Genomic DNA, 18,324 nt, shown 5'->3' with positions numbered 1-18,324 from the left:
AGCGTAGTGAAAAGAACTAAATCTTTAAGTAATTCATCCTACGAGGAATGATTTATCGACATGAAAAATTCAAATTTTAGTGCATCACTTGTCATCTTAAAAACGCCTGCATAAATTGATGTCACTGGCCCAAAAAAGTCTCTTACCTTACCCGGACACGTCATCAATCCTTTGGCAGTAATAAAAAAGTACACCAACTTGGGGAATGAGTTCTCCCGGCGAACAACGTCGGCAGATTCCGAAGCACGCCTACAGCTAGATGGAGTTACGACGGTTCTTACCTGGAATATAGAAGTATAACTAGGTTAGAGCTCAAGGGGGTGACGATAAAGTTCCGCTATTTTTTTTCAAAAAGCGAGATGAGATAGACGGCGAGTAAGTACTCACTTGAAAGTATGGCCATTATAAAATGGCCGCCAATGTCACGACTAAAGTGTACATTTTCGCAAAGACATAAAATATGACTCTGTTTCAATAAATTCGCAGACCACGCAGTGAATACCTTCCACTTTTGCAGTGCTCTAAAGTTGTGACCTCTCACATGAATGAGATTTTCGTTTGCAGTAAACATACTGAAATAAGAAACTACCTTTTGAAGAGATAATACGGCGAAAGTGATAATAATAGCTAAAAGTTTATAGTATTTGAATACTAATCGCTTATAGTTTTGTTCTCTGAGTAAAAAAAATATGTAGTGTTGAGGAAAAAAAATCAGAAACCATCTTTTATCCCTTTTTGACAGTTAAAAAGTTTTATGCAAAATTTTCATTCCGTTGAAATCAGGAGTCCTTTTTTCATACAATAAATTCACAGGCATTCAATTTTTTACAAAACTTTTTAAGTTTTATTTTCTATACCAATTGGAAAGGATTTTAAAGTGCCCTCCAATATTGAGAACAAAATAATCTCTTTAAACTTCAGTTCCCTAATTACGAAGCACCTCAACGCCGTTTCTGAAGGAAACCATGCAGGACCTCTAATTTAAGTACGTAACCGATCCATAAAATTATATAGTAATTTAACTAAATCTGTATGCCTCATATGTTAGTACCAAATCAGAAAAATAAAAAATAAGACGCATAAATAAACTTTTAAGCAAATTAAACGCTTTTAGAATGGGACCCCAAGACATTTATGCTTGTAAGCGAATGTCTTAACCATCCTGCCAAGTATGAAGTAATCAACAACAATAAAGTAGGAATACCCCCAAGCAGTATTAAAGCAATTAAACAATATCTCCGTAGGCAAAATTGGAGTGCAATAATATTGTAAATTCTAAAAAGTGAATTCACTGTGCAGTGAAAACACATAAGGATAATCAAGGTGCCCGGAGGTCACAAGATTTGCCACGAGATTATGAAATCACTGAGAGTAAAGCCAAAGACATCCTGTTTGGAGTAAGCAAAGACTATCATGAAATATAATATATCCTCATGACTCCCAGATTGTAAACCCATAGCAATATATACATTAACAGGAACCGAGGGGACGGAAGAACTTTGAAGTTTTAAGTGCCGCATCCGTAAAACAATTGAGTACGACCAATCAACTAAAGGATAAAAGGATAAACAATTAAGGAAAATTAAAGTCATTCGATTCTAAGAACAGAGGCGTAAAGTACACCATACTCCACTTAGGAGCATTGTTGGGGTCATTAACGTTGATAAAGTTAACTATAAAATCAAAATAATTAAAACTACGCGGAAGAAAAGCAAAAACCTGATTTAATACATAGGAGGGATATTAAGTTTGGTGGATTCTCATCAACTTCGACGGCCACAAGTCTAGCCTGAAATCATTTTTTTAATGCAAAGATTCTAGATTGAAGACGAACACATTTATGTGAACCAAACAAAGAATGATGTAAGAAACAGGAGCTATTATGACGATAGTAAATTAGGATTAAACGGGGAACGGATGGAGAGAGGAACCCTTTGAATTGAAGGTCTAATGGATAAACTAACGATATATTTGCCCTCCTTTTTAGTAAATATCTTTAGGGTAGAACCCTTTGCATTGAATGGCTAATGGATAAACTAACGATATATTTAGTCTAATTTTTTATAAATGTGGTAAATCTTCACGACCTAGTCTGATATATAGTGCGCTTGTATATTAGCACGGTTTTGAGTTCACCTCTGGGATAGGTGTTGCGTACAGCTTTGGTGGCTCCAACTTAGGTAAACTGTATGACAGTTCAAGTGGAACCTATGGAATTCCAGCGGCAACAAGGGCCACGAGATTTTAAAAAAACATGATTTTTCTCAAGAAGCAATAATTAAAGCTTTTACTTCAGAAACTTCATATGAATATTCATATCTTCGAGTTTTCGATCATAAATACATATGAAAATAGTAAAACTACTCATATGAATGTCCAAATTATTTTATACGACCTATGATAAGGGGTTATGGTATCACTGGTATAATTACATTAACGTTGTCTTACGTAAGGAAATTTATCAATGAATTCCCAAGAAAACACTTTAGACAATTTCCGATTTTTTGCACTCCATTAAGCACAATGTTAAGCCATAAACAAGCTGACGTTAAAATTTAGATCACATGTAACAACAGTTAAAGCTGTCACCGTTTCACTCAAGCGACCGACGGTGGGAGTTGGAAAATCCTAACTTCCTCCTCATAGTTTACGGATGAATGGTTCACCACGGAACTGCAGAGCACATTCAGAGAAAGCCACACCTGAGAAGGGGAGTGGGCTGGGGAAGGGAATCCTCCGTAAGCCTTGGAGACAGACAATCGCTGAGATCACTGCACGTCGGAGTTGTAACGCGTAAGGAATACGTACAGAGCGAGGGAGCAGAGGAATCAAACGGGACGGGTGATATAGAGCCTCGGCAAGCAGTTTGCCTAGGAAACATCCTTACAATCGCCGACTGTAGGGCGATTGATGGGTCTTTGAGGAAGAGCAGGGGAGGGGAGAGAGCTAAGAGGTTGTTCAGATAGGAAATTGCGATGGTGAGCGAGGTTGAGAATCCACCGGAGCTCGCCACCAAAATGGAACTCCCGCGGCCCCCCACACTCGTATCCAGCCGCTCCGAGTCCCTCCGTGGGGACTCTTCTAACACATCCGCTCTCGATCTATACCCCTTCTCATTCCGCGGGGTGAGGGGGGGGGGGAGCTACCTCTGGCGCTTTGCGAAACTCAAAGGGCTGACTTGACGTGGTGGAACTCGCTGCCTCCCCCTTTACCTCCGGCTCCTGAGTCTCACCCAATAATACCCTTACTTCTGTGGTGTGAAAGTGGTGTTTCCCTTGTTCCTCCCCAGGCAAACGAAATGAATCCCCCTTTACTGCGACGGCTACCTATACGTCAATCCTGAAGGTCCGTTATTTCTCTTCGAAATGAAAGATTTAATCACTCCTCTAGAGAAGCTTTCAAGTGACCACTCCTGTGCTTATTTATATCAAATTAAACCGCAGTATTTAAACTGGTAGATCACTTTCTCCATGATTTTGGAAAAAAAATTTTTGGCACCAAAACACTGTAGAAATGATTCAATGGAGAGGTTTTTTAGAGTCCTCAAAATTTAATTCGTCACGAAAAGTTGTTCACTTATTTGAATAGAGATTAAAACTTCACACTTTTCAATTAGCCGGCCACAGAACGTAAAAAAATAAAAGCTATATGAATCCAAATAATGAAATAGTAAAATGCAATTATTGAAAAGGTCCATTTTTATTCCCCGGGTTATATAAATGGCTTTGGTAGATGAAATGCGGAATAGAAGAACAAAAGAGGATATAAAAACAAACTAACAATATAAATAAATTATAATATCAGAGGTATGACCGGAAAGGATCCAGCTATAGAATTTTTGAGTAAAATAGTTTACCTAGAACAAGGAGGTGTTATTTCTGTTCAAATGGACTCCCATAGGGACTCCACACCACTTATCTCAGCGTCTCCTTCACTTTGAAAAACAATCGGGATTGTCCTTTTTCGGAATGGCCATCATCAGCTGCCTTGTTCTCCTTTATCTCGTCAACCGACTGTTGGAAAGACTGGGTTTTTGTTTCAGAGTCATAGCCGTAGACCCATGACACATCTCAGAATATATATACTATATGTGTATATATATATATATATATATATATATATATACGTATACACATATCGAAGATGTAGAAGCAATATAACACTTGAATGGTTGTACAATAGAACAAAAATATTCATAGAATACACGTAAACGGACATTTACATTTAAGATGTGAGCTTTCGGCCTTCTTCAGCTCAATATATATACATGTATACGAGTGTGTGTGTGTGTGTAAATAAATAAATATTATTATTATTATTAGGTAATCTACCGGTTAAGGTAGGTTTTTGGATGGACGTAATTACTAATTAAATAATTTGTGATCCCTAGCAAAACACAACATCCTACTCTACATCAGGTCCCTCTTCATCTGAGTACTTTCTTCCTCCCTTCATCCCGTCCAACATCCCAATCCTGTTCCCACCCTTTCCTCGTTTGCCTATCATTATCCCTTTTATTACAGTCTTCAACATCCCACTGCCGGCCAATACCCCCTTCATCCACTTTTCCTGCCTCCATAGGATTTCTCCCAACAAACCCCTCTGTTGGCCCACCATACCAAGTACTTCCTCTTTTGTTTTCTTCTCGGTCCATTTTACCTTCTCAATTCTTAAATAAAATGATAAATATGATGGTCACTAAAGAACTACATAAATAAATAAATAAATAAATATATATATATTTTTTTTTAAGGTAATCTACCGGTTAAGGTAGGTTTTTGGATGGACGTAATTACTAATTCAATAATTTGTATATTAATATATATATATACATTAATATATATATATATAAATAATATTTATTTGTGTGTGCATATATATGTATATATATGTATATAATTATAAAAATATTTATATATAATTTACTATTAGGTAATCTACCGGTCAAGGTAGGTTTTTGGATGGATATAATTACTAATTAAATAATTTGTGACCCCTAGCAAAACACAACATCCTACTCTCTCTCTCTCTCACTATATATATATATATATATATATATATATATATATATATATAGAAATACACACACACACACACACATATATATGTGTACAGATATGTGTGCGTAACAAGATAGCTACTAATTTATTGTTCTTAAAAGAAATTGCGGAGAACTTAAAGAAGCAAGACTTTCAAGAAGAGAATACCATATTAACGCAACATCGATAGTAAATTTCAGGAACGCAGAGTACAATTTTCTCACAAGACGCAATGGCGTCGCACCAAAAAAAAACCCAAATAGATTTAGCCCGAAAGTTTTTGACCATGGACTTAAGATTTTTTCCTCTCCCTCACACTCCGTCTGTGAAATATAAAAGCTAGACCAAAATAGGGAAGATGTTGGCCAAGGAATAACCATAAATTTCCGCAGGGTCGATGGTGGCGATATTACATCGAGAGAAACAGAGACCGCAGTCCAATCTATGTTACTACACACACACACCAACCGAGTCATCCACTTCCGAATCCTCCTCCTTCCCTCACGTAATATTCTGTTCGTCCCCCCTCCCCAACCTTTGCTCCTTTCCCGCCGACCAGGACACCTTTTTCTTCATGCTCGACCACACTCCTCCCCCCTCCTTCCCTCATGCACCTACATAACCCTTCCCTCTTCCCTGCTCTGCTTCGATGCGCTCCGGCGGGCCAAAATCCAAGCGATATACAGGGGCTACCCGTGTTGCCCGAGGGTGCGAAGGGATGGGAGGGGAGGAAAGGGACGCTAGAAGTTGAGATGGGTTGGTGAGGACCCTTGTGTCTTTGAGGCATCTATCCGTCGGCGCGGAACGGCGAACAAGAGAAAGAGCGATTAAGGATGATGGGAGACGAGAGACCACGGGAGTGGGAGAAGGTTTGGGACAGTTTTATACTCTGTTTTCAACATATTCTTTCCAACGATGTTTGAGCATCTACAGCAATGCGTATCGGTGCCTTGGTATCATCGCATGCATCGGAAGCACAGGCGCTCAGCGTAGACGAAAATCAGGCATCGATTTAAGAAATTTTGAAGAATTATGCCGACGACTTTGAAATTACGAAAATTAACATCGCCATTCTACCACAGTTATTATGCCCATTAAATACAAGTTTTATGCGGTTCCTAATGACTGTTATTTTCTAATAATCGGGATAACTTGTAAGCGTATGAAAAATTTCATTGAAATACGAGAGTAAGTTATTTACTCGCAAAAATGGTATCATGATACCCTGCCTGAGGCTAATAAAATAAATTAATTTCGTAAAACATGAGTTTCGAAAAAGGGAAAATATCTTGTCTTCAAATTATCCAATAACTCATATACAATAGAAATGACTTTTACCCCAAGATTTATCAAGCTGATCCAGAAAGCCGTCAACATCCATGTCTTTCGTCTGCCAACTGGACGTCAACAATCACGCCTGTAAATGGCAGGCAGAGATAAAGGAATGACACAGGATATCAATTGACAGAATACACACACGTATATAATGCTTCAAGCACGGAATCCGACGTAATCGTGCGTCGATAATAGCGATCGTTGACATATATCACTAAATGTCTATGACGTCTGCGGCAATCGAACGTATCGTGCCTCTTCAAACCGCTCGCACGCGTTCGAAAGGATTGATAGCTGATTGTAGACGTACCAGACCTGATCTATTCGGTGAAATAGGAGGAGAAGCGACAAGGGAACGAACGGTGCACGAGAGATTGAAGGGGAAATGGGAAAACAGGGAGAGAGGGCGAGCGGAGAAAGACCCGGCGACGACGGTTTTCACGGGTCTGCCTACTGCAGGGGCCCACGCCCATTACGACCGGAAACGACGACATGACCGACGCCTCCCGATTCTGCACGAGGGGAGTAATGGATGGGGGAGGGCACGGATCGTGAAAAATAAAAAAGAAAAAAGGGGGAGGAATGGCCGGGGGAAAAGGAAGGCATTTGGAAATAAGCGGGCCAGGGGGAGGGGAGGGGGAAAAGTGGAGGGTCGGAAGGGGAAGAGGACCGAATGATGAGGATGGCCTAAGGATGGGGAGGATGGCGTAAAATGCAAATGCGTTTGGGAGAGTGGAAAATCAATGGTAGTGAGGGAGAAAGGGACGAAAACAAGACGAGTGGAATCCCAAATAAACTGCGGAAATATGCCACGGCGGAAATATTCACACGGTCAGGCCTATTTCTTGCGTCGCCCACTTTATGACGACGACACGATTTCTTTCCTCGCCTTCAAATAAAAGCTGTAAGATGCAGCACTTTTTCCATGGAAATTCGAAAATTTGTACTATTTTTACCGCTATTTATGTTTAAAATTAAGCACGAGTTTGAAGGAAGGAGATGTGAACGCAGCAAAGTAATTTGATTACTGCTTTTAATGTTCGTACAATTAGTATCTTCAACACTCACCCAGCATAAACATTTAATGACGCGGTGAACGGAAATTAAAACAGCATAATGCATGAAAAATACGCTCCACTTCTTGCCATCTTAAACTTAATTGGCTTACGTTTCACCTCGGATGATACATGTGAGTAATCGGGTGGCTACGTTTGTGACGCGACCTCGAACAAGTTACAGTTGCAAGATACATGTTACACTTGAAAGGAAGTAATCCAGTGAAGAAGAGGCAGTAAAAATTTCTCATAAAAGAGAACTATTTCATTCCGATGCAAGCGAAAATATCTTGACTCCTCCGAAGCTTCTGAAGACCGCGTTGCTATTGAGTTCCCAATAAGACAATTCCGGCTAGTGATCATGACCACCTATCAGTATAACAACCAGAGTTTATGCTACACTCCGTCTGAAGCTGAACTGATATCATGCATTTAGCTTAGTATACGGTCGCTTTACCCAACTATCCAACACAATAGGACGCGCGTGCGACATGAATATTCAATTGCGAAAACCAACAGCTAGTCACCAAAAATTACAAAAAAAACAAGATAATTAAATTAATCTGGAGATCATAAATTATGATCGATACTGAATTTTGTCACGGCCTTATTATGAAAAAAACAACACATCGCAGCGAAAATCAGCGAACGGATAATTATGCTTGATGCACGTAATTCGGATCGCGATGAATCAAATGTATCAAAAGTTATTTATATTCTTCATACAGCAATAAAATAAGTTAATATTACGAAACGTTCAAAAGGTATAAAACCATATTCACGTGCGATCTCAGCCAATAAGTCCTCCGACGCTAATCAATTTTATCTCAAGTTTACACTCGCAGCAGAATGCCCGCTATGATCAAATTGAATTATTGCATATTTTGCAGACCCACTAAATAACTCCATTGCCAATTGCTAATGAAGCGAACCAGGGCATAAAAACAGAAAAATCGCGTTAACTATTAAGATTAATTCACTCCGAATGGCGTCTTTCACCAAGTGAGAAATAGAGCTTTGAAATGCCGCACAAACAAGAAAACCATGAAGAGCTCTCAAGAGCGATAAACCACTCAGAAATACTACCATCTACAAGAAAGGATTGAAGTGATGTTGGTGTAGGCAATAGAAAATAATCTTACGCCACCTTTTAGACTTGGAGGGGGAAGGAGGGAGAAAATGAGAGAGAAAGAGAGTAAAAATTAGGTAATGCAAGCCATTGTTTTCATGTAGGCATTTTCTCTCAGACCTCCATCCTCTGCTGAAGTGAGTTCGTAATCATCTGAATACGCTGTAAATAATTGTGTCAATCCGCGATAAGTAAAAAAAAGAAGGTTCATCAGACCAATGATACGCTCTAGATTCATAGTGCATATGATTCGGAGGTTATATTCAGCACAAAGGAAATTAAACCACATACGCACCAACATTCATCCCATTGTGTATTTTCGTCTAAGTTTTTCTCCTGGATATGAAAATGCTCTGAAATGCATTGGAGTATTTTTTGCGATCGCGAAAAACTTGAATCTACAATTTTTCTACCTATTTAATGAATCCATTTTCATAAATATTGCATAAAAAACTTCACCACAAGGAATCAAACTTCAATTTGCCTTAATAGGAGAGGGTGAATCTCACCTTGTACTCAGCCCAACGGCGTGTGAAAGACACACGTCAGGGTAACAAGGTGGGTGGGTCAGTTCCTGTACCTGTGCCTCCCAATGGTTTCCCAGGAAGGTGTGGTACCCAAAGCATCACACAATTAGGGTGAAGCTGAGGGTCCCCAGAGGCGTCACTCGGAATCGAGTTAGGGTCCTACGATTAACAGCCCACGTCTCTACCCACTATACTACAACGCCCTTCGGATACACTCGCAAATTCATTGCTTAGTGATCAAGGGTCAAGAATGTCGGGATTCCCATGAAGGTCTTCATTTTGAAGGTCTAACTAGTATATTTTGAACTACGCTAAGCATCATTAGATCTAGGTCTTTTGAATTAGTAGATGCGTTAAGGTTTAAAAAATAATTCAGTGAGAAAAGGGCATAGTGTGAAGCGGTGAGTCTTTGGGAGCGAACTTGTGCTGGAGATTGAATGAATTAGGCTGTCTTCCAGACGTCTCCGGACACCATATTCTTCAATATCTCTCATCTTTTCTCACACCTCCAATTCGATTGCATTCAAAGCGTAGAACCCCACCACCTCATCTCCATTCCGTTCCTCTCCTCTTTAGACCTCCACCCGACTTTCCCGAGAGGGAGGGGGGGGGTCGAGTAGGGTTAAAAAAGATCGAGCGACGCCACCCTCAGAACGGGAGCAGCTACATCCAAGCGCGATCGGGTGGCGACCGTAGGCGGTCAAATAAGCCGTTTGTCCGCACGTGTCTTCGCTCACAAGTGCTTTTTTCGCTCGTTCCATGGTCACCCACAAAATTGCTCCACTTCTGATGGCAATATTCTCCGCAGCCTGCCGCAATTTGGTTTATTTAGGCCATCGCATGCCTCTTATTTCTCTTTTTATCTCTACCGCGATCTTCCGTCTCGGAGGCCATGCAGAGAAAAGTGCATCGTACTTCGCGGAGAGGATTACTATATGCCACGGCAATGCCATGGGGGAGCACTTTTACACGGTTCCTCTTAACAGGGAACACGTTTTCATTCCGGGACCCCGAGCACTGAGTCTCCTCGTTAGTACCTACATATGTACACACAGACACAAGCACATACTGACGAATATAAGCGAATTATTACATACAGGTATGTATCTATATAATTAGGTTTTTTAATCTTACTTTAACTATGTTACAAAAAATCGTTTCTTTGCATATTTATGAATAAATACACCCTGTTTAAAAACTTAACTAAAATAATAAACACAAATAAAGGGCACTCAAGAATATATACGGCGTTTCTATGGGGAGGAGGCCGTCATCTTAATGACACCGTCCTCGTAGAAAGAGCGGAGAGAATATGCGGGTTGGGGGGGAAAGGAGTCAGAAGGGTGAATGAAGGGACAAAGACCTGAGGTTATGAAAGCTATTGGATGCAATATATATATATATATATATACGATGCATATACATGCATACTATCACAAATATTTGTCCATATAAGTTGGTAATAAAATTGAGGTCCACTAAAATGAAAAATTTATTAAAACGCGGAAAATCGATGATGCCGTTGATTATAAATAATAAATAAATCAAAGAGATGATACTTAATTCGTAATATATTAATCAGCCATTGAGAAGTCAATACTATCACTCGGAGAACGTCTACGCATTTATAAAATCATCGTTCAATGGAGGAAGAAATGAACGTGTAAAGGGAATACGTATTAATCTAGAGCTGAGAGGGAGAATACGACAGCTCTCTGAGTGAAGCAGCTTCCGATATCCTGATGAAATTCGTGCAACACTCCAATTCAACCAGTGCTTAAGCCGTTTGATCACGTACAACTCGACCCCGGCTCTACATCTGTGCTCGGAATGAAAAATGCACATTCAATCCGATTCTGAACTCCTAATATACTTATATCAATCAAAATCTATTGCCTTCTCCTTAAAAATATGCTCAAGACGATTATTCCGAGGATAATATTGTTATTAGGTTCTCCCAAACTCTGGACGTACTAAATTATGAATAGGATGCACAACGAATACGAACATTTGCTTAACTTTCAGTGCCCTACAAATCATGGACAAAACAAATAAATTACATTGGTTAAGTACAATTATTAAGGGAAAATCTGTACAAAAGGTGTGACCGCGAATTTGCCAACTCTTCTTTTAATAATAAAAAAATAATGATCAACGCTCATGTATACATTGGATTAAAGATGTTGTCACAAAGAGGAATTGACAATGCCTAATAAAAGAACCAAAGTTAAACAAAGAGATTGACTAAAGTGTCTACTTTAGATATTTCCAAAATTAATAAAAATTAGAATATCACTTTAATATTTAACCTAATTTTATTTTTCCGGAATTTTTGATGGCTTCTTTTCAAGACCCTGCTAAGATAACATCTTCAGAAGAAAATGTTTGTCCTTCACTTAGCAGCTCCCAATCAAAATATTACAAAGTATATTTAAAAATAATGCTGTTACTCATTTTGTTGTAGATAGTTGACGTCTTTTCGAATTCCATTTCAGAAAGAAATAAGAATACTTAGCTTTTCACAAATACATTAAATCATTAGAGTTTCGGCGCACCGTAGCGCTTTAATGCATGTGAGCCGAGAATAAAGCTTGGTCATGTATTAATTTTTCCGTCAATTTATATTTCTTAAAACGTCAATATAATTTTAAAACCATGGCCTTCAAAGTCTATGCTGCAATTGAATATTAGATACTTAAAACAATGTACCAATTGCCATATCAGTTCGCTCTAAATATTCTCATAATAATAAGCCCAATATGTGTAATCCTATGCTTAGTAAGTTTATTAAGTGATATGATAAAATTGGAAAAAAATTCCAAATGTTTTTCTTTCAGCTAAATATACGTAAAATAAAGACGGAAAAGGAAATGAAGAAATTATTTTATGATGTGATAGTGCTTTAAGGAAAGTCATTGACAGCATATTCAGGGAAACTTTAGCCTACAGATTTACCGAGGTAAAACAAAGATAAGAGTGAAAAGTACTTTTATCGTATCCAGAAAGGCTAACGAAGTTCTAAATAAGTAATTTACTCTTTACTCCAATTTTACATCGTCTATTGCAGAAATTTAGGAAAATCACACGAATAAAAGGATTTCATACACTTTATTAAATCATTTAATGACAATAGAATTTGGAATGATGGAACATAATAAAAACGAGACCTGGTATTTTCCCTTAAATTTATATTATTTATAATCGAAGATGAGGACACTTCCAAAAATGAGTTCACCTCCCAGACTCGCCCTTTTGCATCTTGACGAATACTCCATAAAGCGCACTTTTAACTATCCAACTCGCCAAGAATAATGGCAGCATAAAAGAAAATCCGAAAACGAAGTAAGTTTTAGCGAGAAGAAAACGGCTACGCGATTTCCTAACAACTTTTCCAAGAGCTTTCTTCTCCTATTTCACATAGTTAACAAGTGTGAATGGGGTGAAGGAGAAACAAAAAGGGAAACACTTGAATTTAAATTACAAGGAGATAGAATGCGACAGGGAGTATCCCAAGGAACTCACTCGGGAGAGTAAACTCAACGCTTTTCGCGGGGATAACCAAGGAAAAGACCCTTACCCGAAGTAGAATAAAAAAAGAAGATATGGAAGGGCGTATCCCAAATATTTAAAAAGGATAAAAATATAGAAGGATAAACGGACGAACGGAATGCGTGAGCATACTCCATCCTCCCACCTCTCACGCAGATTCCCGGGAAAAGAATCCTCTCACTTCTCACTGCCTTGCTTGCGTGCTATTCTCTTTTCAACACTTAACTATTCTTCATCCCGCCCACAAGGATGGCGAACTCTTTGCGTAATTAAAAACTCTTCCACCCTCTTAATCTATCATGAGTAATGCCGCTGCGGGTGTGCAAAAACTGGCGGGAACGCTCCTCAAACTGGGGCCCGTAGCCCACATCCAATTCCGTGGGACGAGGGGAGGGATACGCGAAATATATACCGAGTGGCTTAATTAGGTTTTTATAATGGATGGGAAGGATCTTCTCTTCATGCCAGGAGAAGTTGTAGTGAGAGATTTTTATTTCTACATCTTCCTCGTTTATTCTTTTTTTTTAGCCTCGGCGAAATTCCTCCCGATTCCCCCATATCTCCCGCTTGTATCTTCGCGCCTCCCGCGGTGGCGAATTTATCGCCGGGCTGAACCGAGGGGGAGGGGGGGTCAGGATGAAGTAGGGGCCAGGTAACAGAAGGCATCAGAGAAACGGCGAAAGGGAAACATTTTCCGAGGGGTTATCCCGACAATAACCTCCGTCCCCAGGGAAGTTTACTGAAAATACTTGCCTCTTTTAGCGTGTAATGCTGCCGGAAAAAAATGCTTGCGTGCAAATACCTCTATATTCATGTATACAGACAATCAATGTCTTTCCCGCTTCGCCTCCGGAGATTCTTCGAGGAAATTTCCACACTTTTTATCCCTACTTTCGTCGGCAGGCGAAGTTATTGGTGGCTGTAAGTTTTCTGGAGGATTTACAGTCGTTTATACCTTTTTTTACAGCTATTTCCTAAAGCTCTTACCGCGATTATCTTTTTAAGAGGCAGCTTAACACCACAATACTCTTCAGAGTCTACATAGTTACCACTAGTCCTGCTAAAAATGGAAACTAGGTGGGGGCAATATCTAAAAACATGATCGTTTCACATATGACAATATTACTCCATGACGAATATGCAGTGCCGATGGACAAAAAATAGCAAAAATCTATTTAGTAAAGTGATATCTAAACGCTCATATTGATACGGCCATGATAAAACCTAAATAATGACGATATATTATTTTAACTCGATATTTTCTAAATTGGTATTATTTTCAAAAGTTACAAAACAGTTTTGATATCGCAAAAACATGAGATGCTTACAGGAGATGATACCACGACTCTTTGGTGGGTTTCGTCTGAGGGGAATTTCACCCCTATTTTACGCGAAGCTCTCTTGTTCGGGTTTGTGATTAAGATGGCTAAGGAACAACGATCTGTCCATCGCTAATTAAGATTGGAAATAATATCACTCGCCATGGAACATGAAATCAAATATTACTTTCCAATTAATGTAATGAATTAAACTTAATTTTCGCCGGAAATTTCCATTTAAAATTCGTATTTCAATTTAAATCAGAATAGCAATTATGCATGCATCCTTTTGGTGAATATAAAATAAGCTAAATTTCGTTTCGTTTCATGACAAATACGTTCGCTCATAACACTTCATAGTTTGGAGAGAGTTAATGAGTCATTTTTTGAAAGGAAAATTACGATTCAGGTCGACTCCGGCGAAGTAAGACAATATTTTTTGCATGGGGATAAACTAAATACCTTTAGTATAGCACGTAAGCCCATGCCTTCAAAACATACTGTCATTAACACGATGGAAAGAGCCAACCTGAAAAGTATTCTATTTAGATTGACGGAAATACTGAGTCAATTTTTTTACTAATTTTAATCATTCTGCTCGTTGAATAAGAGATTTGATAAAGTGAATTGAGGTTCAATTCAACATAACGTATCACGTATTCCTGACTTGAGAGTAGTTTCATATTTCACGGACATGTGAAGCTGACTTGATTCCATTTACCAATCAAAAATAATTGAAGGGTCAACCGTAGTTTCGGGACCTCTTGTCCGATAAATAAATACAGGAATGATCCCTTTTAGATAACCACATCTAAACCAAAAACAATATAAGTCTTAAAATCAGTGGAACAATTAATTTGAGATGAAGGAATTATTTATTATGCTGAGAATATGTAACAAGGATAAGAAAAGAAATTTCAAACACACTCTTGACGAAATAGCAAAGTAACTATTCAGCCAGGCGTTTTAGACTTGGCTAGGAAAGGGAGTGTGAGAGGGCTCTCATGGAAGTATGACAACCTTTAATAAAACGGAAATGCAATTAGCAGCAGTCACGCTTCTCTATTAATTAACCGCTAGGTGGAAATTCCAATAAACACGGGAGCGCAGCCAAGATTTAACTTTGATTAATTTCACGTGTCTCGCATATTTTTGTGACTATCTGACGGCAAGAAATTCTCATTAATTACTTTTATAAACGCACGTAAGAAGGTGATTAAGTACCAGATCGAATGTGAAAAATTGCCTAGTCAGGAGCGTAAAAATGCAAGCAATTTTAATTGCATGCAAAGGATTTTATCAATAAAATAACAATGAGTTTGGAAGGGAAAAACAAACATGTCAAACACTCCCAAAATTTGTCAACTGAATGTGATGAGCAGAATTCAGATTCAAGTGTATCCAACTCACTCCCCTACCTCTAATTTTTTGTCTAATTACGAGAAAAGTCATCTCTCTTGATTAAAATTAGAAAATTTTTTGTGAAACAATATTTTTGTGTAAATCAAGTTAATTACATTGAAAGCATGAATGCCCATCAAACAACCTAAATAAGCATTGCATACGTACACATTTCCATTAGGATTCAAAATGCGTTCTTTAATGCGCAAACAAGGCTGTATATAAAATGTAGGGAAGGGTATATAAAATAATGGGAGAAACGATTGTAACAAAAGATAATTGTAAATATCTAGGGGTACACCTAAGTAAAGACTTAGGGTGGGGACTTCACACAGATTATGTGGTAGGCAAGGCCTTTAAATCGCTCCACTGGGTCATGCGGAGCCTCAAAGGAAGCACTAAATCAACTAAAGAATTGGCCTTCAAAACAATTGTAAGGCCTATTGTCGAATATGCGACCACAGTATGGGATCCCTTTGAAATAGGGCATGTGAAAAAATTAGAAGCAGTGCAAAGGAAGGCTGCCAGGTACGTTTTAGGGCGACATAGGCAGACTGACAGTGTAAGCGACATGCTAGGCTCACTAGGATGGGGGTCACTAAAGAACAGACGGAAGCTGAATAGACTGTGTGCCATTTTTAAAATATTGAAAGCTGACGGAGGCTGGAAAGAACTGAACGAGAGTGTAAATAAGCCATGTTATCTCGGCAGGAATGATCACCCGCTTAAAATCAAATACATGCCCCAAAGGACAAACACCGCCAAGTTTTCGTTCCTAAATATGGGAATCAAAGAGTGGAACCAGCTGCCTGATGAACTCTTTAGGCTCTTACCCAAAAGCATTAAATCATTTAGGCGTGAATGCAAAAGGTATACATGATGGGATTGTTAAATGCAATACGGCAGAAGGTGTATGGCTGTATCAAAATATATTGTTTTTTCTCATTTTTTTATTTTGTAAGTCTACTATACGACTATTTAATGACACTGTGATATGTTTTAAGAATGACTACTGTTTGTTATATCATGTCATTGCCACCCGGCTTATCGCCTAACAGCAATGTATCCCAAATAATAATAATAATAGTACAACATAAGAATAACAGACGTTGTGGTAGCCTGAAATAACCCGATGGTCCCACGCTCCTCCGTGTGATGCATCTGGAAACTTCCCCTAAAATAACAATTCAAGATTCTCTTCATGTCAGAACGAATTCCTGATAAACCGCAGTTAGTACAAGGAAAAGGGCTGGCCATCATTACCCAATACGTAAAAGCGTAGCGGACAAGCGCCTATGGGTGATCTCTAAACTTACCCATCATGCAAAAAAGTTCTATCTTCAGATTGATCATTACGATTTATATGATCAGGATAAATATATCTTTGAATATAATTCCATTATGCCTATGGGTGAAATGCGATATTATATAAATATAATAAATGTGTGCTGTACATCTCATTCTGATACTTAGTCAGTCCTACGAGGTACTGGGGCAGTATGTATATTGGAGATGGGTTTTACAAGACTTTCATTATAGAGCGATATATAATGAAATTAAAAAATAGTGGAAAATATACCTTGCAGATGAATCAAGCTGAAGAAAAATGAAAAAGCAATAAACGACAATTCTAATTACCAGAATAAATGCAATTGGTAATGACATTCCAATTTTGCGCAGCAAATGTAGGTCGTGCTCGTAGTTCAACGGTTCGTGTACTTAAAGCATATTACTAAAAAATGCAAAAAGTATTTTAACTGATTGCATGCACGTAGTTAATCAATTAATCGTAAGGGAGAAAGAAATGTAGAAATAAAAAAGTAAAAATAACAAAGATATTGGGTATGTTTCACCGTCCTATTAATACCTAATAGTTAACACATACCCTCAACGAATTTATCAGGAATTTCACCAAAACCGAACATTTTAGTTTTAAACTTATTTAATTTCGGATTAGGTCAAAAAGGTGCAGCTCGTGCATGTCCTGATGAAAAAAAGATTGAGCCATCAAATAAAAAAGAATTTTTGCCAGATTTTTCAATTGTTTCAGAATAAAAGTAAATATTCAGATCTTCCCTTCGATCGTACTGACCACACTTTCATAACGTAATTTAATTAGTCTTAATTAATTAAGCAGACGCGGTCGTCACTTCGTGGAAATAATTAATACTTGGAATGAATAACTTCTATTAATTTCCACACTTTTTTTAATTGTCACGACCAGTTTCAACGTTGCAACGCTGAAACTGGTTGAGACACCCGATAATAAAGTATTGGCGTTGAAGTTGGTCGTGTTAAATAATTAAATTCTGGAAATGAACATAAGTTTCTTCATTCCTAATGATAATTATTCTAAAACAAACACAAGAAAATATGGGTAATATTCATTTACATGAAACTCGTCACCATTACGTTCGGTTCCCGAGGTGACAGAAAGAATCACGATGAATTCTTCCTATACACATACTCATGAATTGAGAAACGATTTTCAAAAGGTGCCTTCACCATTTCTCCATAAAAGGGGAATCTCGTAGCTCCTGCTGAACCATAGGGGTTAAAACTTTCCCGGATAACCCAAGCAACCCCCCTCCCCTCCATCTGCTCCCTAAAAACCTCTACCATACCGAGCCTTCCACAACTCCACCTCTCACCAACTTATTTTTTAAATCTTTATTATCTTTCCCGTGAAAACTCCACCGCACTCGCAAGCGTACACGCCGAAGGATTAGGAAACGCCTCCAATTCCCCTACTTTCACCATCCTCTCCCATTCATCCCAGGCCCTCAAACGTAATCCTTCCACATATCCTCTTCATGGACTTATAGACTTAGCAAAATCGTTCCTTTCCTACAGAACCCGGGATGCATGTAAAGGGAAGAGATTGCGAGAGTTGATGGATGACGTGCGGGATAATAGAAAACTTGCAGAGACAAGATTTCAGTTGATGAGAGTGTTTCTTTTCCATAATGC

This window comes from Hetaerina americana, unplaced genomic scaffold (assembly GCF_022747635.1).
Source record: "Hetaerina americana unplaced genomic scaffold, ioHetAmer1.1.p SCAF_7, whole genome shotgun sequence".
NCBI lineage: Eukaryota > Metazoa > Arthropoda > Insecta > Odonata > Calopterygidae > Hetaerina > Hetaerina americana.
This window is presented reverse-complemented; position numbering follows the sequence as displayed.